General features: G+C 42.0%; 1 protein-coding gene across 8 annotated transcripts in view; it reads right to left on the bottom strand.

The window, feature by feature from the left end:
• The window catches only part of ATXN7L1 (ataxin 7 like 1), a 204,230-nt gene that overhangs the window by 83,909 nt on the left and 97,515 nt on the right, over nt 1-22,806 (bottom strand). Inside the window, exon 1 of one of the 8 annotated variants that reach the window (XM_038416787.2) lies at nt 4,162-4,353. The exons of 6 other annotated variants lie outside the window; for them this stretch is intronic. The gene's annotated coding sequence lies outside the window, so the exon portion shown is untranslated. Of the gene's footprint in view, nt 1-3,581; nt 4,111-4,161; nt 4,354-22,806 lie in introns of those variants that run through there. One more of the 8 variants, XM_038416802.2, reaches the window with a different exon arrangement.

Raw genomic sequence — 22,806 nt, 5'->3', positions numbered from 1 at the left:
AGGAGGAAAGGTTACCAGGATAATTTTAATGTTTTACTTAAAGCATAAGAGAATGGCTGACTTTCTTGTGATCAGTACTGACAGTTATATCTGGCATTTCCTTCCATATCTTTGAATACCCACAAACAAAACATGGCTATAAATAACCTTCTACATTTTCAGCAGGTACTTTGAGAATTATCAGAAATATTACTTGGCCTCAGCTGAAAATACCTTAAGGACTGCTGGAAATAAAAGGAAAAATATATACCTCCCTATACATATGAAAAAGCAAATATCAGGTCCATTGTCATACTCAATTGTTTAAACAGAACGGTTGCATTCTTCCCTTTGCAAGTACCTAGAAATTAAATTTGGTTGTTTAAGCTTGTTTTATTTTTCAAATTACATTTTTATTGATTTGCCAATATATAGCCTATAAAAAGAATTGAAAAAAGAAAAACCACAACTGCACACACAAAAATGCAGATACAATGTGTACGCTCCCATTAGGTATTTGCACACACAAGTATCCAATAAGGATGTAACTGGCCATTTGTCCATGTAAAAATCGGATTTCTACATGCACCTGTGGTAACTGTGCATGCAAATTAGGCAGAGAAGTGCAAGTGAATTTATATGCATACAACCTGTTGAAAATAAGGTCCTACATGTTCACATTAAATAGCATAATAACTATACATGAATCAAATAACTTAGTCATAAATATACTTCTGTTTTTATTTTAAAAATCTTATAAAATGATTAATGCTAGATAGGTGCCTCTGATAAATCAATACAAGTAATTATAATGCTAAACTGAATTCCACACTGTTGCAATTTCTGAAGATATCTTGCAATGCTATAAATACATTTGTTCACCTGAGTAGGTATAAAATTTGGGAGACATCACAAATTTACTGGAGTGTTTGTAAATTTATATGTTCGCATTACACATAAATAACTAAGTACAGTGCAATTATTTTATAAAAGAACTACTGTCAAATCCACAAGCATTTGTGATCTGTCAGGTAGAACACAAGCAGAGTTGCAATCCTCTTTACAGCATTAATCCTTTTGTGCCTGCCTGCAGGTTTCTGCTCATCCACTGCGGCAAAGTAGATGTTCACAGCAACAAAGTTTGGCTTCTGCTGCCAAGGAGTTAACATCTTAGCAGCATTAATCTTTGAGAACAGAGTTCAACTTTCCCCCACTAGATTAACATCCATGCATTTTAAGAAAGAAAATATAATAACTTGAAGCTTGTTTTATTTAAAAAATTATTACGAGATCCTAAAGTGTATTTTACGGCTATACAACTAAGTTTCCCTTTTCTGAATAGCACTGCAAATGATCATTAAACTGTTCCAGCAAACTCTCCATGTCCCATGGAAACATGGATGTAATCCAACTGTCCCAGCCAAATCAGATTTTTGTGCACACCAGATGTGATGTCTTTATGCTATTTGGGGAGCAAGACTGGATGATCCCTGAATCTCCAGCACTGCTCTTCAAGACTCTGAGACTCAGTTTCCAACCCTCTTTCAATGCACCACCACACGATGCAATCCTCTACTTTTCCCAAACCCTCTGCTGCAATGGCTCAAGTCCTCAAGCTCTTGTCTCTGAACCACTTTACTAATTCCACTGGTCTTTGGGAAATAACAATAGCTATTCTGCAGGAATAGCAACATCTGAATTTCCTGGTCAGAAGCGAATGAGTTTCAATTTACCTAGTGACATGAGAGGCTACTTATTTTTAACAACAGCACGTGCTCAACCTATGTGTTTATACAGATCCATAATTTAAAAAATACAATAATAATCACATTGACACAATGACAATCAATAAGGACGTTCAAATCCACAAAAACTAAAGACTAAAATCCTTCCTCCTCAATTCCATCCCCTCAGAAAAAACATAAGAAAATAGAAATGCAGCATGCTCTGAAGGTCAACAAACTCAGATTCTGTCCGACCAGTGTCAGTGGGAAAGAGGGGGCAAAAATGCAGCAAGTTCCAAAGTTGAAAACCCGTGTCTGAGAATGCCTTGTTCCTAGCTCTCTGACGACTACACTCATAAGATCAAGCATCCCGGCTGATCTCCACTCCTGAGATAAAATATGAAGTAGTCTCTGAAGTACAGAGGAGATGTACTCAGTTCAAGTTCATTAATTCTAATGAGTTGTATCAACTGGTCATATTTTACTAGATTAAAAAGTTGGATCCTGATTTACTGTACACTAAACAGATCATATTTTGATGTTAAAACCTCAGTTTTTTAATTGAGGCAGACTGAAAACACAAGTATGTGTTACTTTCACAGTAAACCCCTCTTTCATCTGAAATGCTTATCTTCGTTAACACAACTAATTCTAGGAAAAAGACAAAAGATTCAGTTTTCAAAACAGTCTCTTGTGCATCAATGGGAGATACAAGATCACGAAGTGTTGTAAATGGCCAGAAGGGGAAGGCTCAGAGAGGGACAGCTCTGGCCAGGCAGTGGGAGAGAAGAGCAAACACCATTACCAAATGAAAAACCTCAGTTTCTCTTGGTATGGCCTAGAAGTAGTTCTCAGGCCAAAAAATCCCCATGTACAAAGTCAGAAAACATGCTAGAACCCTGCCAGCAACTCTCATGGTCAAACACATTTGCAGTTTACCATGATTTGACTTCCTATGTAGACAGAGCCTAAAGCAAAAACTTTTTAAAAAAAAAAAAAAAACACAAACAAAAAAAACAACAAAAAACTTTCCAGCCTCAAGATTATAATCCTCAAAAAGCCAAATAAAAAGGCAATCTACCAAAGAGGGTGAAAATGGTATATTCATTCTAAATTTAATTCATGAATAATTCAGTAAACCCAGCACTTTGGTTCATAGTTCTGTATTATATTCCATTAGAATAAGCAGAACTGAATTGCTGAAAAAATGTATTAAAAATATTCTGCTGGCAGTAAACAGTTATAATACAGTAAGACTCCGTTTAGTGTTCACATTTATCACTATAGAAATGTCTTTTTTTCAATTGTCTTTCTTGACCTGTACAAGATTTGCGGTCAAATTATTTGTTCAGTCTGACCTGATTTAATCAGATGACCTTCAGTATAGTATAAATGCTATTTATCTATCTTTGTTTAAAATATTTAACCAGTGGTTCAATGAAGTGTAGTATCTCATTTACAATGTGATTCTGGTCTATTAAACTGTTATGCCATAATCGTTATACAGATTAATGTGCTACTTACTCATGATAATTCCATACAGTGTGCACACATGAAATATTGTTTCTCTGAGTTCTATACTCTGAATTTTAATTACACAGCTATTCATTGTGAAAAGTTGAGCAACTTATTACCTACTATTTCAGTAAATATTGTATGAAATCTTCTACAGTGTACTAATTCCAGGTCAAAGTTTGAAAACGTGCTTGGCATTAGTTCTAATTAAAAACAAAACAAAACAAAACAAAACAAACAACGAACTCCCCCTTCCCGAAACAATTCTAGTTAGGAGCCAGAAAACTGAACAACTGAAGTATTGGCAGAGAGGGTTATCTTGCAATAACTGGCAGTTGCTTCATAATCAGAGTTCATAATCACCTTGTAAGCACTTTCATTTTGTAGCAACAATCTAAAAAAAAAAAACCCTACAAAACCAAATATGTGAGGCTAGATAAAAATAAACTCAGATTTGATGCCAACAAACCACAGCAGAGCGTTGCACGATCCAAGGATAACTTTACCAGTGAGAGTTTGACAAAATAACTGTTCCAAGTCCAGTTGAAAAGTTTTGAAACAATATCCGCAAACTGTATCCACCCTTACACTGTGCGCAGTAAAGGAAATGGCACAGTCAGTTTCATTTTGATCCTTCTTGTAAACTGACAAAGGAAATAAACAGCCAATTCAAAGAAAAGTACTGTTGTTTCTGATAAAAAGCAGTGCAAGTAGTATACACTCCAGACTAAGTCAAATGACATAATTTGGAAATTAATTATCAAGTGCTAAAACAACATCTGTGCTGCACGTTTCTTCATTTGCAACAGATACAAGTTCTACTTCCTAAAATTAAACAGCTAAAACGACTCCCCGTTTCTAAAAAGGTCTATAAATAAAGTAGGATCAGCAAAATTATGCAAATACCCTACTAGAAGACAAAATGTAAACTGAAACCACTTACAGAGAGGAACGCACTGCCAACGTAATCTGATTCTACGACGACTGTAAACATGTTGTACTTTTGGAACGTGAAATGATTCACATTACCACGGACTCCGTCAGAGATATACAGCAACGTGATTAGGTATTGTGCATGTGTTAGAAATCAGGCAGATGACCTGCTGCAACAAATACCAGATCAGTCGTTGCATACACCAACTGTTTTGACTACAGGCACTTATTAAACAACAAGTTTCAGGTCCTACCAGTTGGACACCAGAACTGATCCTGTGCCAAGAACAACAAGCACTTTGAAAAGTGCTGTTTTTTAAAAAAACTATTTATACAAGTCAAGTAACTAAGTAATACTGAAACAAAGCACAAAATTAAAAGCAGCAGGAGTGAGAGATACACATATTTGTAGATAAAGATTTTATTTATTTATTCATTCTTTCTTGAGGCAGGGTAGGGTGACCAGATGTCCTGGTTTTATAGGGACAGTCCTGATATTTGGGGCTTTTTCTTATATAGGTGCCTCTTATACCTCATCCCCGTACCGATTTTTCATACTTGCTGTCTGGTCAGGGGAGGGGCAGGGTACTGTGCGAGATGTTTTGCAGTAGTTAACAGGAGAAACCGGAGCTCCCTTGGAGCATCTTTTATTTATGTAACAATGCAGATGTTTTGCCAGGATAACTGCATGAGAGAGAGTAGATAAAACGTCTAGAACCTCACTACTAAATTACTGGAAAGAGCGAAATTCCTTAAAAAAATAAAGAGATATGAAGAACAAGGGCTCAGCATAGATTTCCCAGGATTGGCTGGTGGCTCTTCAGTGACTGGTATAGAAGGATATCTACACTACAAGGAAAAACTCAGGAGACTAAAGTAGAGCATGCTTCCCAAGAAGTGAGTCAGGGACAGTGCCTTCTTTTCTGTTTAGAAAGCAGCTAGCACATCAAGATCACTACTGGAAATAAATAAATAATGTTTGCCTCAGCATAGTGCTAGGAGGCATTGTACTTCTTGTTATCTTTTTATTAAACATAAGAATGAAGATTTAACCAGAAAAGGTCTGTTAAAAATCCCGCAGCATTTACTGTAAGATCAGAGATGTTCTGGCCAAGTGACAGTTTGGGTAACTGCAATCTGCTGACCTAAATGTTCCTATAGTTTCAACTGGATAAGGTGGTATTCAATTGTAGTCCAAACTGTCATGATGCACCTGTTAAAAACAGTTACATTTCCTCCCAGAGGTGGATGCATTTCAGTGGACGATGAGATGATTCTTAAATAGTGAATGGAAAAGCTATGGTAATATTTATTATGCAGATTACACAGGACTATTGCAGAGATTCACTGACACTTCTATTAATTAAAAGTAGACAGGTAATTAGAGACAGATTGGTCTGAAGGCTGTGGACAACCTAATCTCTTTTTCTTCCCATTTTACTATGTTAATAGTAGTAGTAGTAGTAGTAGTATGTTAATAGTAGCACACCATGATTGCACAAGGTAAAGTTTAATTACAAGTTTTTCTCGCAGGGCTATATTGGCAGGAATCAGGGAACTTGCATATATTTTCCTCCTGGAATTCTGTGGGGTGGTTTTTATTGGCAAACTGTTGTTTACTCAGAGGCAATAACATTAGTGATGTACCTCTATGTACAAGGGAAGAGTAGCTTTTGATAACTTGAAATGCAAAATCTTTTGTTGTTGGGTCAATTCATTTAAGGTACTGTGTTTTATATGATGCCATTTAGTCAAACTAAAAAGACCAGAGATGACAGAAGTACAACAGTACTCAACAAATGTGTCAACAACAAAATGAAAAGAAAGATAAGGACAGCTCCTGTAATGACAGAAAAATCGCTTCAAATCAATGTGCTTAATTATGCTATCTGTAAAATGGGACTGCTGATGCTTGCTTGCCCCTTTTGGCAAGTGCTTTGATCTCTAAAGATGAAAGTGCAAAGCATTTTTAACAAGCTCATGTGAGAGACAGGCAAACAAACACGCACAGAAAGAGTGAATGACTTGCATGAGTGGCAATGGAAGGCACTTGGCTGGTGGGCCAGGAGATCTAGCTTTGGTGTTGTCAAGGTTCCTTCCCCACTCTGAACTTTAGGGTACAGATGTGGGGACCTGCAAGAAAGACCCCCTAAGCTTATTCTTACCAACTTCGGTTAAAAACTTCCCCAAGGTACAAATTTTGCCTTGTCCTTGAACAGTATGCTGCCACCACCAAGCGTTTTAAAGAACAGGGAAAGAGACCACTTGGAGACGTCTTCCCCCAAAATATCCCCCCAAGCTCTACACCCCCTTTCCTGGGGAAGGTTTAATAAGAATCCTCACCAATTGGTACAGGTGAACACAGACCCAAACCCTTGGATCTTAAGAACAATAAAAAAGCAATCAGGTTCTTAAAAGAAGAATTTTAATTAAAGAAAAGGTAAAAGAATCACCCCTGTAAAATCAGGATGGTCAATACCTTACAGGGTAATCCGATTCAAAACACAGAGAATCCCTCTAGGCAAAAACTTAAGTTACAAAAAGACACAAAAACAGGAATATACATTCCCTCCAACACAGCTTATTTTACCAGCCATTAAACAAAAGGAAATCTAATGCATTTTCTAGCTAGATTACTTACTAATTTAACAGGAGTTGGAAGGCTTGCTTTTCTGATCTGTTCCCGGCAAAAAACATCACATCAGACAGACAGAACCCTTTGTCCCCCCACCTCCGATTTGAAAGTATCTCGTCCCCTCATTGATCATTTTGGGTCAGGTGCCAGCAAGGTTACCTTAGCTCCTTAACCCTTTACAGGTGAAAGGGTTTTGCCTCTGGCCAGGAGGGATTTTATAGCACTGTATACAGAAAGGTGGTTACCCTTCCCTTTATATTTATGACAGGTGTGATGGGTATTTGCTGTATGATGGTTGAGCAGTCACTTATCCCTTGTTTTTTCATCTGTAATATGGGGATACTAACACTTATTTACCTACAAGAAAGGGGAATGTGAGGTTTAATTAGGAAGAGGAGGTTACATACCTGTAACTGCAGGTTTGTCGAGATGCATCCCTGTTCAGGTCATAGGGGATTATGGAACTTTTAACTTACAGGGTATGCCCACAATGCAATTGAAGGTGCGAGAGCTAGCTAGATGAAAGCTAGTGCAGGTATACCAACCCACGCTTGCAATCACACCTTTGACTGCAGCACAGATATACCCTTGGACCTTACAGGAGCTCCTGGAAGGAGGAGGGGAGGATTATTGCTCTTTTTTGCTATGTTTTTTGGGGCAGAAACTATTTCTCCTTTGTATTTAGAGTCCAGCACATTTTAGATGCTTCTGCAAACAGAATAATAAAATATAAAAGGAATGAAACTGTTTCTTCTGTTTGTTTTTCTTGTAACACTATGGATAACTAGAGAACTAGTACGATTATGATATTACAAGTACTAAAGAAGTGAAATTTGAGAATATAAAAGAAAATTTTAATTTTAACATCTTGACTTAATTCTAACACCTGCTGAACAATTCAGATGAAAGAACTACGTTAAACTTTCAACAAACTTCATCAGTAGAGCATTGAAAAAGATCCCAGTTCTCGGGTTCTCCAAGCAGACCTCCAGCAGAAACAGGGAAGGTTCACTATAAGGGAAAGTGATAAAATGTTTCCTCTTCCTCCTGTGACAACTACATTTCCAACTCAAATTTATAGTAGCTGTCAGGAAACAAGGAGAAAACAGCTATATTATAGCTAGAATAACAGTGTCTGCAATAGTTAAGAACTGAAACCATTAAGCAAACTTAGGATTCGACCCAAGATTCAGCTTTTCTAAAGTTTGAGCAAATAGAGTTCAAGACACTTTCCTCAGTATGGATTGTTGCTATACTAAATTGCAATGTTGTTGTTCTTTGCCTTTGCCTCGTCCTGCTAGTTGGGGTTGGCGGCTCTTGTTCTTTGTCTCCAAGCATTACTGTCAAGTGTGTCTTCCAAGCTGACACAAGCCTTCCTTCTGTCCTCCTTCAGATATGCAAACCACCTTTTTCTGGGCCTTCCTTGTGGTCTTTGTCTTGTGGCCACTAGATCACATACTCTTTGACCAACATATCCCACATCTCATCGTCTCATGTGACCCAACCACCTCAGTTGATACTCCCTCAGCTTTTCCCTGAGGGCTACCTGCATCATGACTCATACTATTTCATTGAGCAGCCTGCTAGTTCTCATCTTACCCAGCGTCCACTTGAGCATTATTATTTCAGCAGTATTAAGTAGTGGTTCTCTCTTCCTTACTGGCCAGCACTGCAACCCATACATCATGGCTGCCCTAATCATTATATGCTTTGTTCTTTAGTTTACTTGGCATATTCTCATTGAAGAGAATTCCTGTCAACTCCCTCCATTTGCACCAAGCGCTCTTCATATGACTCCTAACATCCACATCCCTATCACAGCTTAACATTGAACCAAAATATTTAAATTGTACAGACTTTAACTCTATACCATCTAGTTTTACTGGCTTCTCATTGTCTCAATGAAGCATCGCATGTATTCTGTCTTTTGTCATCAGAGACATAATTTCAACCTTCCTTCCCAAGCTTTGTGCCTTTTCCAGCCTGATTTTGCTTTGTTTGAACTTCTAGGCACTGGATCTTGTTATATCTTTGTCTCCTTGATTGAAGAAACCAAACTACACTGAAGTGCACTATGGAACTTTTAGTGTGTGCCAGCAGGGTCCACACAGCTCATGCAATGTCCAACATGCTGGTGAACATCAGAATTTACATCCTTGCTAGCGCAGACTAAGGCACTGTGCAAACAAGCCCTAAGGTGGTAGGAAAAGAGTATATTATAGTATTTGAGCAATAATATGATCATCTAGCTAAAGACAATTAGAATGCAGACAAACAAGGGGTCAAAGTTCAGGTTAAACATGCAATATCACCCAGGGCATTTCCTGATTTGAGATTGTAACTAATCTCATTTTTTTTTAAAAGAAATAAATACGTTATTTTCACAGCCAATACTGTATAAAGCAATGGACCACTGATCTGCTGTCTTCTCTGGAATTGTGTGTCATATACGAAGTAATCTGTTTTGCATTCGTTCACTCACAACATTATAAAATACTGAGCTACCGAGACCAGTTTTAAGAAAGGATTGCAACCTTCATGAAAACTGTTACCCCAGGAAAATAATGTTGGTGAGATTCTATGGTATGCGCCCTTAAGGATATGTCCTCTTTGCAAAGTGAAGGTCTGTTTGTTTCTGCATCTCTGTGCTAGCTTTAATCTAGTTTGTGCAGGTAACAGTAGTGAAGATGTGGTGGCACAGGCTTGTTCTTGGGGTAACAGCCCAAGTACAAGCCTGATGGAGACTCTAGGTGTCTACTCAGGTTGCTAGCCCGTACTATCATGTCTACATACTATTACCTATGCTAGCTAAATTAAAGCTAGCATGGACATGTCCTTCCATGCTACAAATACACCTTCACTTGCAGTGAAGACATATTCTAAGAGGCACAGCACAAATTCACAACTAGAGGGAAGAGAGGAATAAGTAGCTTTAAGCCACTCTTGCACCCTCCTGATTCTAGGCAGTTCTGGCAGCTGAAGCAGTACCCAAAACACCTTAGACAGCCCGGAAAGTCAAAGTCTGAAGTTCTCACCTATTTATCATTGTGGGCCACGTATGTTAGGTGGGCTGCATCCACACTACATACTACCCATATGGCCCTGAGAATGTCACATGGACTACCACAGCTGTGTGGTGATTGGGCCGCAAGCAGGCTGCAGGTTGAGAACCACGGGTTTAAGTTATGGAAGTCTCTCCCCAGCTGCAGCACTGCTCAGAATCTCCAAGGTGCTATGCTCTGTGGGCTTGCATGGCCCCTACACCTGGACTTTGGAGGGGGTCCTTAAAAGATAGCCTACACCGGTCTTCCTCAGTTTTTGCTCTGTAGGAAGTCCCCCGGTTATATTAATGGCTTAGAGAGAGTCTTTACCTGGGATAAAGGAGCCAGAGCAGGGGATGAAGACCTAATCCTAGATCAGTGGTTCCCAAACTGGGGTTCACGAACCCCTGGGGGTTCACAGAACGTTACAGGGGGGTTGCCAGAAAAATTTCACTAATGGCGGCCAGAGGACCCCGGGCATTGGAGGCTGTGGGACCAGGTTGCAGGGCAGAGAGCCCAAGCCCCAGGGAGAGCGGGGCAGAGCAGTTGGGGCTGGCAGCCCGAGCCCTGCCCCCGTCAGTAGGGGAGCCGACTGCCCGAACCCCAGCGCTATGGGTGGGGCTGGCAGCCCAAGCCCCAGGAAGAGCGGGGCCAGGCAGCTGGGGCTGGCAGCCCGAGCCCTGACAGTCAGCAGGACCTGCAGCCCGAGCTCAGTGGAGCTCAGTTGACTGAGGCGGTCAACGGGGTCCAGCAGCAGGAGCTCCATGGAGTGCAGAGGAAATTTAAACTTAAATCCCTGGAAATATTCATTTTTAGGAGGGGGTTCACAAGATTTCACAATTTAGTGAAAGGGATTCGCATACTGTTACAGTTTCGGAACCACTGTCCTAGATCTTTCCTCAAGAGGTCCTGCTATTATGGTACTGACTCTTTCAAAGGCATTTTTTTTTAATTCTCACAGCACAGAATATGGCGTTTGTATGAATTCTTACTGAAAAGAGTTTTTTCATATACATGGATTGCACCTTTTTTCAGGCGTTCCACTAAGACACTGCAGATTTCTATAGCCCTAGAGATCTTTGTCTTTATACGTGTATACACATTCTTCATTCAGTAAGAGGTTGTTTTAACTGTTGCACTGAGCAAAAGAGCCAAAGCTAACGGGATTCAAGCACGTGCACAACTGAAACATTCCAGATCTCTTCATTCTAATGACACTCTTTCTAGTCAGCGGAAGGCAAAGAGAAAAGAGACTCTCAGACAATTTAGGCCCAAATTTGGATCCAATTTTAAAATATTCTGAGACCTTCTCCTGTTCATATCTGGGCAGGATATTCCCATTAATGAGAATGAGAATCATGTGCCCAGATTAGAGGAGAGTATGTGTCCCCTCCAATCTGTTGCAAAATACTCTTCAGGTTCTAGATTTTTTAAAAATCTAACTCAATCACCTATGAAAGAGAGACATTTTAAAGCTGACAAAACAATGCTGTGAGCTCCCCCTTCTGGATCTACATAAGCAATGAACCTGAAATACTATACCCTGAGCTATTCTGACAACATTGAGTACAAAGGTGGAAGTAAATAAGAGACATGTTATATGATGCACATTCCCATACTGTTTTAAACCCATTCTTTTCCACCTCACCAAGTAATATATGAGGGTCTTAATCCTGAGGTCCTTGCTCAGGTTTTCACTCAGTTATTATTCAGGCAAGCCCACAATGCCTTCAATGGGAGTTCGTCTGTGTCAGAACAGAAAACTGAGCAAGCACTTCAGTATTTGCCTCAAAGCGAACAGCAAATATAGAACAAATGTTAATCATAGATTTGGGTTATTTCAAAGAAGCTAATGTGCAGAGTTTCTATGGCTCTATAAAAGATCAATTGTTAGATTTGACTAACTTCTTTGAGTAGTAAAAGATATATGTGGTGGCTCAAATAATAAGTTCTGGGGATTTTGCTATTTTCATATTACACAATAGCATCAGAAGCCCCAGTCAGGATCAGGCCCATTATTCCAGGTGCTCTACGAACACATAGGCCAATGCTGTTCTACTATTACTGTTTGTGTTCCCCCCCACCCCTGGTAAGTATTCAGATGCCACAGTAACGATGTCACTGCTAAAAAAATCAATCAAAAGATACAAGTAAGTCAGCTTCTGCTGCAACAGAGCTCTTTGTGGAGAGGTAGCAGTGGCCAGATCCCCATATTGGACCACTACTGGAGACTCCACAGTTCCCTTCTGACCAGCAGTAGAAGGAAGCATTGAACAACAGATATTTTTCATCCACTGAACTTCATTTTGAGCAGGTAAATCCAAAACTTATTATTTGATGCCTGTGATGGAGCATGCAAACCCTACACTTGTAAGTTAATCAGCTGCTCTGGGTCCATCCCACCTCAGCTTCAAATCATTCATGGCTTGGAGAAGGAGCTCAAAAAGGCCAGCTCAATAGAGCAGCAGACAGTGGGCATGTATTGACTTGCATTCTGAGCTCCTACTGCTGATCCACTTACACCTACGACAACCTCTTGGATGCGTCTCAACTGATCTGCAGACAGATCTCCCGAACCAATAGAATCAGAGGGAACAGAGAAGAATTCTCTATTTCAGTCTGAAAAAGGAAGTTTGTCAATGATGCAGGATCTTGTTTTACTCTGAAGTGACCTTCCAGCAGAAATGGAGATAATGAGTATTCTCCTTGATAATAAAGGGTAGGTCTAAATTGCAAGGTAAGCCCAGTTTTAGACTAAGGCTTGAGCCCACACCCACCTTCCGTCTACACACAAATCTCCCAGACTTGGGCTCAGACCCAGGATTCAAATCTTACTTCTTTGCAGTAGATACAGCCCCGACTTGGATCCTGGGAATTCGCCAAAAGTATCCCATAAACCCATGAGCCAACTTCCTCTGTACTCTCTAATCCAAGAATCTCCAGTCAACTCCCAGGAAACAGAAGCAGGTCCTCTTGGTGCAATGCAGGAGCATGTAGTCAGTGTTTCACCTTTCCATTGTCTTCTGAACATCGAACTGCAAACACACAGTCAGAGAGTCTTCTCTGTTTGTTGACTGAATGGGACAAGCCTTTTGCAAAGCACGCCGCTTCATTGTGACTGGAGCACAGCCAGATTTTGGTATATTCCTGGTTTGAGGCCAGCAAAACAGTGGACTTTAGTAAAAATACCAGAAATGACCAAGCATATGAGCAAACAGCAAAGAAACTGGCAGTGTTGCAAATTTACCCGACCAGTGCAAGAAATGGATTAAATGACCAGAACTGTACCTCAGGCAATTTGCTGACATCATGCCCATTTTATGATGGGTTTAACTGAGAGTTGGGCAGTGCACCAAGCACAGAGCCAACAGTGGTGCATGATGACCTAGTCAGCCAGGATGGTGACCTGCTGGTCCCAGAATCCAGCATGGGGACTGATGGGAGCCAGCAGCAGGCGCTGAGAGAGGACAATGCAGTGAGACTGTTGCTGAAACCAGTCCCAGAGGAGGCTTTGGAGCAGGAGCAGCAGTAGCACATCCTGGGACCATATTTGAAGGAGCTGTTTGATGCCTTTCCCTAAGGAACAGCCTGCCACAGAGCCTGTTGCACACATGAAAGGGACAGAAACTGGCAAGTTTCTGGCTCCATTTTAAAGTTTATTAATATAACAATGGGAGGGATTTCTGTTTTATGAACCAAAGAAAAAGTTATTAGAAGCCCTAGCTAGCAGCATGTATTTGCTAATGGAGTATCGTATGGTACCAGTGGCTTGGCTCCCCTCACCACGTGTAGTTCAAAATGGTGACCAGGAAACACAAACAATAAAAATGCCTTGAAAGTGAATCTTTACTTGAGAAGGTACAGATTTTTGCTAGGGCATTCCTGTTTCTTAAAAACAATAACCTCACATTGCCATACCTGGAAATATGCAGCTCTGTAACCAATGGTGTAACAAGCTGCCTAGAAAGAGTAAACAGGAGGGGGAGGGGGAATGAAGGTGAAAATGTTTTTCATTTACAAATCTAGTCCATTTCACTTAGAAGTAGTCCATGCAGGTGACAAAATCATTTGTGCCAAATTTGACCGAGATCAGAAATTTTTTCCACAAATGTGGCAGAGGAAGAGGGGGATTAAGGGGATAGCTGTGGGGTTCTGTGTATTTGCATGCAGTCATAACAAGATAGGCCACATGAAAGCTAACATATCATCCTGTTGATTTCCTCATGAATTCTAACCAAACTTGGGTGCTGATAGCTGCAAACTATTGCTGAAGCAGGAACTCCAGATAGGTAGTCACATTTAAGGGGAGGGAAGCCGACTAGCCCACTCCAATCAGATGTGCTCTTCACTCACTATACATTTGAATACTTTGGTTGGATACAATGCAGGTTTCCCACCAGCAGCGTGGGATAACATCTCCCTTTGCCAGCGAGGCACCACAACAATGGTTATGTCCTCAAAAAAACGTGGAAGTGCTGAAATGACAGAAAAAGCTTTTGTAGCACAGCCACCGATAGCCCCTCCTTCCCCCAACTCAAGTAGTGCTGCAATTTCTAGAAAACACAAAACAGCGTTAAATTTTTAACTTAGTATGGTCTTTGGACTTCTTCTGCTGTGATTAACCCAGCCATGTCCAGGGAGCTTCCATGATCCGAAGCATCCCTCTCATAATATACTGAGGTTCAGTTTGGAAAAGTAACATTTTATGTCCTTGAAATTCCACAAGGATTTCTTTTTGTGCTCCTGCACTGAGCTATTGAGACAATAACCCTGTGTGCCTTGTCCTGTTATGGGCCCTTTGACGTCTACTGGCTGCTGTACGTCCACAGCTCGCCCACGCTTCATTTATTGTTGAAGTTCTGAACAGGGCCAACAAGTAGGTCCAGTCCCAAAGACAGAGCGACTTACGGCTAGAGGAAAGGCATGGCAAGAGGCCAGCAGGAAGGCTAAGGCTGGCTGAACAGCTTGAGGACAAGGTTTTAGTGCAGGAGCAGGAACTTGCTTCACAGTTCCTGGAACAGGAATGGCAGCTAAAGGAGGAAGACCGAGCTCAGCAGAGAGAACTGTCTGAGTGGCTGATATCACTAATGGCCACAAAAGTAGCGGCTCCTGCTGTATCACCCACACCACAGCCCGAGTCCCCTATGTGGTACCATGTGATATAGTCCAGAAATAGCTTGGAAAACTCCATGGCTGAGTGGCCCATGCAATCAGCCCCCCATAAGTGGCTTGGCAGGGCAGCTTTACTCATGCAGCCCTCCACATTGACCCCCTCCCCTATGGATGCCTCCATTGCTCTCCCCTGGCACCAAATGAACAGCAAATGGGGAAAGAAGGGAAAGAAGAACCAGGGAGCAGGATAGGGAACATGCAACAGTAGGGGTTTCTGTCTCATACATGATTTCATTGTTTGCACTTATTCATACATTGATTTTTGGTTTTTTAAGGTTCTATTGTTACTGGTGTTTTGGTGTGGTAATGGCAGCTGGCCTGCTTGGTAATGGGTTAATGTACTTCCCTAATACAAAAATATGTTACAAAAATAATTATAATAAATAATTATTACAAAAATAATAAAAAGCTTATTAATAAAGCTTTTTATTTTATCACATCATACAGTGTCTATCTGAAATAATAAAGGTAAATACAAGAAAAAGGAAATTTAGGAATTAGTATGTAAACACTATTCATCGATATAGTTGTCTACATCAATCTATACTGCGAACCATCAAAGACAGTGGGCTAAGTGGTCATGTCATTCATAAATACATCACAGGGAAATCAACCCCGACCATTCCCAAGCACTGAAAACCCCCCACACGAGGCCCATTCCTCACTCCCACCCCAGCACACTCGTAAAGGTACAATTCTCCCTCTTTCATTGGACCATGCAAGTCCATAATGCAGGAACACAAAGTAACCCTGACTTCTGTTGTCTGGGTGCATCCAGCTCCAGTTGTGGTAGGTGCTCTTCCTGGCTGAGTGTTCTGATTCAATGGACCCTGGCTTTCATAGGCCCATTCAAAAGGAAATGGCTCACCTCTGGCTTCACAAAGATTGTGAAGAGCACAGCAAGGCACAGTAATGCGGACAGCATTGATGACACTGGCATGCAAACGGGTCCGTAGACATCTCCAAAACTATTTCAATCAGCCTAAAGCACATTCAACAACCATTCTACATCAGCTCAGAGTGTAATTAGAGTGACATCTTTTGTCAGGGCCTCTGAAATCAGGGTACAGTTTCATAAATCAAAGCAAAAGGGGGGTATGTGGGGTCACCCAGAATAATGGTGGGGACAGTAACCCCGTTTATGAGAATGTCATTTGGTAGGAATAGTGTCCCAGCCTGGAAGAAGAATGCCCAAACAATGAAAAACGGTAGCATCATGAACTTTCCCAGTGCAAGCCACACTGACATTCACAAATTTACCTCTGGGGTCCACAAAGGCCTTCAGAACAATGGAGCAGTACCCTTTTTGGTTTATATATCCAAGTGCTCCTTTAGGGCAGCAAACTATGGGCACATGAGTCCCATCAATAACCCAGGTGTGGTTTGGAAACCCTATTTTCTCAAAGCCAGCAGTTAGTTTAGGAATATCTTTGATGCCTGCCCCCTTGGGGTAAACCACACACCTGACTGTCTCAGAAACTTCCATCACCACACTGCCTACAGTTGACTTTCCAACACCAAACTGGTTGGCAGTTGCTGCCTCTGATAGCTGGAAGCACACAGAGCAAAATGACTGCTCGGCAGGATGTGTTGGCAGGCTGTTCAAATTTCCTAGAATGTGCGGTTTGATGGTCAAGTTTTCTCATAGTGCACCATGATCAAAGGGCTAGAGTGGCCATGTTTCAAGAGGATGCAAGGGAGTCTGGGATACAGTTGGTTTGACTTGGATCTACGTTCTGCTATGTGGAAACCAGAGCCCCAGGTTTGAGCCTGGGTTAGAAAATTCTTAATGTAGGGTTAACAATCAGTGTAGATGCTCAAGCCCTGCGTTCTCTAACCCAGAGTCAGCTGAATTTGGATTTACACGGCAGCGTAGACATACAAAAAAAGGTGCGTCTACACAGCAATTAAACACCTGCGGCTGGCCTGGGTCAGCTGACTTGGGCTTGTGTGGCTTGGTCTCAGGGGCTGCCCGAACAGCTACACAGCGATTTTACAGTCACGCAGCCCAAGCCCTGAGAGCCCAAGTCTACTGACTTGGGCCAGCCATGGGTCTTTTATTCCAGCATAGATGTATCCAAAGAGGCCTAACCTGGGCATACTCCCTTTAAACAATACATACTGCCAGACTGAGTCCTAAGTGAGACTTCTGTGCTTTTGACAGATCAGTCTCTGCCATTGATCAAAGGAAGTCTTGTAGGCTAGAAAAACAAACAGTTTTCAACTGCAGAACCCTAACCTGGGGTCAATCCGGGCCCAATCTGACGGGAACCAAGAACTTCAGTGCTAAAGCAATGCGGTCCCAGAAGCAGCTGCAAAAAGTATTTATTTATTATTATTTCCTGTTATCCTGAGGGATATCACCGTGCAATTGATTTCACATACGAGATAGTCTGCAGATCCACTGATCCATCACTGGCAGATGACGGTGGAGCAGAAGCTCCTTATGACCCGATGTGAAGGTGTTAACTCACTGCAGATGCGTCTCCTTGTGACTATGTCTGAGACTTAGCTTGTCCTGTCTGGCACCCTCTCCTGGTGGTTGCTCATCCAGTGGCCCCTCTCTCTTTGGGACGCAGGGTGCTCCCTCTTTGTGACTATCTGGTCAGGTCACTGTATAGTTCTCCCTTTCCAGGGTCAAGTCCCACCGGACAATCTGTCTGCATGTCTTTTCACGTAGTCTTCCCTTCTGACTCCAGGTCATGCGACATTTAGCCGTCACACATGACTTCAGAAACAAAGCACTGATGCCCATGTTTAGACCCCTGATGCCTTATCATAGACTTGGGACATTTTTAAAACTGAGGTATTAGCCTTAGACTAGAGATTTTAGCCATTTGCAGAGCCAACAAGTAGTGAGGCTCTGAATGAGAATCAGTAGAGACTGGAGTCATCTTAATGTAGGTCTGAGAAAAAGTTTATGAGAATTTAGTACCAATGCTGTTTAGCACTCAAGGGCTGCTGGATTAGGGAACCCAGATGAAAGTTTTCAAAGCCCACTGAGGTTATTCCAGGTCCTAGACAGAATTTTTGGAAAACTGAACCATACTACTGATTTTAACTGGAGGGACTCCCACAAAGGGAATGTCTACAGCTTCAGGCTCTTGGAGTAAACCATTGGTAGATAACACTTTGCAGTAGTATTTAAATGAGAGTAGGATAGTAGACCCAGATTCTTTAAGGGTTGCTGACTCAGCAAATCCCAAAGCATCAGAGAACTATTGTGACACCTCCAAGAGAAAATAGTCTGTGGATCTACATTCTCAGAATGATACTCAGACAATGTAGCATATGAGCCAGTTATGCTTGACCAGGGGCAGGCAAACTTTTTGGCCTGAGGGCCGCATCAGGTTTCAGAAATTGCATGAAGGGTGGACTAGGGGAGGCTGTGCCTCCCCAAATAGCCAGGCATGGTCCAGCCCCCGCCCCCTATCCCGCCCCCGCTTCTTGCCTCTTGACCCCCCCCCAGGACTCCTGCCCCATCTAACCCACACTGTTTCCTGTCGGCCCCCCCGGGAGCCCTGTCCCATCCACCCCTCCCGCTCACTGTCCCCTGACCGCCCCCAAACCTCCAACCCTGACTGCTCCCCGCCGCCCCATCCAACCCCTCCTCTCATTCCTGACTGCCCCACGGACCCCTGCCCCATCCAACGACCCCTGCTCCCTGTCCCCTGACTGCACCTAGAACCCCTGCCCCTCACTGCCCCCCGCCACCCCATCCAACCCCCCCTCCTTCCTGACTGCCCTCCAGAGTCCCCTGCCTGCATTCAATTCCCCTGTTCCCCACTCTGACTGCCCCGACCCCTATTCAAACCCCTACCCCAAACTCCCCTGTCCCCTATTCAATGCCCCCACTCCCTGTCCCCTTACCATACTGCCTGGAGGTGCTACAGTCATGCTGCCCGGCTGGAGCCAGCCACACCACTGCGCAGCACAGAGCACCGGGCCAGGCCGGGCTCTGCAGCTGCGCTGCCCCAGGAGCTCACCACACAGAGCACTGCGCCGACAGCACAGTGAGCTGAGGCTGCAGGGGAGGGGGGACAGCAGAGGTGGGGCTGGGGTTAGCCTCCCGGGCCAGGAGCTCAGGGGCCGGGCAGGAGGGTCCCGCGGGCCAGATGTGGCCTGCAGGCCATAGTTTGCCCACCTCTGTGCTAGACATAAAGCATCACAATGTGAGATTCTCTTGAATCTGTGACAAAACAGGGAACCTTGGTGAAAATGATGTAGGTATAAAACGCCTTTAGCAAGTGGTAGTATAGAGACTATGGGCCATGCCGGCATTGGATCCAGTTGTCCTGAGCAAATCTGGGGATTTCAGTATTGTTGATATGGAGACCGAAGAAACTTTGCAAAGTGATTTACTCAAGTTAACAGTTCTGGATCTTGCCACTGAACTGCATTGCTTCAGATGGATCATAGGATCCTATTGCCACTTGAGCTGGGTATGAGTCACTTCAGCTAAGGCAGCCTTTAATGGCACTTTAAGCAAGTGGCTCATCAGAGTCAATTCTCCTGAACCCTCGGCACAATATCTTTTGACCCAAAAACAATGTTTTTCAGTTTGCTGGAAAATTCAATTTTTGTTTTGGGTTGACCTGAAACAAAAGTTTTTAAAATATTTTGGCTCAGTCATCAAACTGAAACATTGGTTATTTGCATGGCTCTAGCTAAGGCTTCTTCTGAGCCTTTCCTTGGGACATGGGACTCTGCAGTCCAGCCACCATACACCTTAAAACTAGTACTTTTGCTTTCCCATATGCCCTCAGTCACTTACACATGCTACCGTAGAGATCCACCTAGCTGTGGGCACTCTGGGATTCTAGTTAAAGCCATCTGGCAACAAGGTGACAGGAAAGCCAGGACTGTAGGCTTAGCAAAGGAATTTCTTAACCACAGAAACTTTACTCTTATAAAGCACTTGAGAGATACAGATCTTTATAAAATATTAGTCGCGAGATGCCTCCCCTCACGTAGACTGAAGAGAGACACTGGATTTATGGCTTATTACAACAATCTATAACCCACTAACAACCCCCCAGCTCCTTTCCTCCCCCTTTCCTCCATATGACTGGAAGGGTGTCAATGGGCCACTTCACTTTGAATGGTCCCTTGAAATATGTGTTAACTACTTATGATAAACAATATGTTCCATCATGTATTTAGGTGCGACACTCTGAGTAAAAAAAAACGAGGAGTCCTTGTGGCACCTTAGAGGCTAACAAATTTATTTAGGCATAAGCTTTCATGGGCTAGAACCCACTTCATCAGATGTATGAAGTAAAAGATACAGGAGCAGGTATAAATACATGAAAGGATATGGGTTGCTTTACCAAATGTTAGAAGAGCTCTGTGTAAGCTCCAAATTTTGACTCAGGCTGCACAGAATCCCTCCTGCCCTTTCTCTCCACTGAGTCCTGCTTACATGTGGTGATGGTCTGCCCACCCCTGCTCAGAACAGCACCCCTTCTTAAAAACAGTCTACTTCTGCCATATGTCCAGGCTAAGAAACTGCAGATCCACCAGCTATGCTGGCATCTAAAATCCCTTGTCCCATGGGGTTGGGCCAGCATTTGAGGGATAATCAAAGTTGATGGCTCCAGATTACTCTGTGGTAGCTTCTCAGTTGATGAGTCTTCAACAAGGTGTCAAACATCTTTTCTGCGCAGGCCATCTGCCTGAAATGCATTAAAAACAGGGGTTCCCAAACTTGGTTTGTGACTTGTTCAAGGTAAGCCCCTGGCAGGCCGTGAGACACTGTTTACTTGAACGTCTACAGGTACAGCCGCTTGCAGCTCCCAGTGGCCGCGGTTCACCATTCCCGGCCAATGGGAGCTGCGGGAAGTGACGCGGGCCGGGCCACTACTTCCCGCAGCTCCCACTGGCTGGGAACGGCGAACCACGGCCACTGGGAGCTGCAAGTGGCCATACCTGCGGACGCTCATGTAAACAAAGCATCTTGCGACCCTGAACAAGCGGCGAACCCCTGCATTACAACAACCTTGTCTTGGGCAAGGTTAGACATGAGAGTTCAGTTCATAATACAAAATGTAGTTTATAATCTGATACAGACATAGCTCACTATCACATCTTCAATTAATACTGCTGGCTAGAAAAACTCCGCCACTTGACGCAAGGGAGAGTATGCAGAGGTCACTTGAAGAACTAATTATAACATTAAATAAAACTAATTTTTATAACAAGTGACATTTTATCTGCTGCGTGTCACTCTAGATGTCCACATCTACTTGATTTTTTTTTTTTAATACCTTCAGATACCTAGAAAGTACAAAGGATGACAAACTCTAGTCTAAGTTTTCTCCCATTTCTAGGCTAGGGAAAGATACTATCTCTTTTTAATATGCATTTATACAGATGTCAAACACAATGAGGCTCTGCTCCTTGATAGGGGCCCTTAGGTGGCTCCCTTAATACGGATAAATCCTTTCTCTTAACAAGAGAAACTGTTCTAAACATTTTACAAAATAAAAGTATATTAAAAAAAAGACTTTAGAAAAGGAGATTTTTGAGCAATTTAAACTGAGCATGAAGTTTTCTTACAGTAAAAAAAAGTTTCAACTTTATTTGAACTTAAATAGGTTTGGATGTTAGGAGGCTGGTCAAATTTTCTTCCCAGACCCATGATTATTATTTAGTATTTATATTACAACAGCACCAATCAGGATCAGGACCCCATTGTACTAGGTACGATACAAACAAACACTATCACTGTTCTGAATAGCTTTTGAATGAGGGTGCCAATCCTGCAAACATTTAGGCATAAAAATGGTATCAGTGAAAGAGTTTAGTGGTATTGCCATGGGCATAAAGTTATTCATGTGCCTAAGTGCTTCCAGGATCAGATTCTAAATTGAGGAGTGGTCGAGGTTTCTTCTGTGATACTGAAGCAACAGATCCTTTAATGCTAAAGAAACTCAACAATCTCCTTTCACAGGACTAGAAGAGATTCTGAAACATTTTAAAAGGAAATTTAAATGCAAATTCACATGAATTATACATTAATTCTTAATGTACAAGTCAAAAATTGGAAGAGGTAAATTTCCCACAGCAAAATAGCTCTGCCACACATAGCATTGTCTATTCCTAGGTTTGCTAAAGTGTACCTCAAAATGCATAATACTTTTTAATTTGTTAAATGTGTGTCAAATATAGCGACAAAACATGTGAAACAAAGCAGAGTTTAAATTGCTGTAGGAACCTCATCTTTTTAATTTCCCAAATGTTACACTTAGTTTCCCAGCCTTACATCCAGATTCTACAATCTCTAGTAACGTGAGTATTTCCATTGATTGAAGTGGAACTATTAATCTGAGGGTTGTTGAATTAGGCTCTTAATCTGGCATTACAATTAATTTTTTTCGATTTAGAATTATTTTATATATAGGGCTGTGTCCACACAAACCTCATGTATACGTATAAAAGCATTACTTTGTTGAGAAAAATATCAAATGGGGTTTAGTATTCAGTTGCTCTTTAACCAGCAGGCATGTGCATTAATATAAAACTAGGAAAAACAGCTGAGAGTTTATTTAAATGTACATCTATCAAGACCTCTAAGCAAATATAGAAAAAATAATTTTAAAGTCACATGCATTCATCAAACTGAACATTAATTATCTGCTATACACTTGGTTTCTGAATCTTATACATTAATCTCTTCCTATCATTTTCTCTAGCATTGTAGGCACTATGTCTGTGCTCTAGAAAATATATATTTTCTCACTGCAGAACTCAGAGGGAGCTAGAACTGATGAAGACATTAATTCTCAGGAAGTCTGACAAACTGTGT

This window comes from Dermochelys coriacea, chromosome 1, assembly GCF_009764565.3.
Source record: "Dermochelys coriacea isolate rDerCor1 chromosome 1, rDerCor1.pri.v4, whole genome shotgun sequence".
Taxonomy (NCBI): Eukaryota; Metazoa; Chordata; order Testudines; family Dermochelyidae; genus Dermochelys; species Dermochelys coriacea.
The sequence above is the reverse complement of the archived record's forward strand: the minus strand, read 5'-3'. Positions and strand labels throughout refer to the sequence as shown.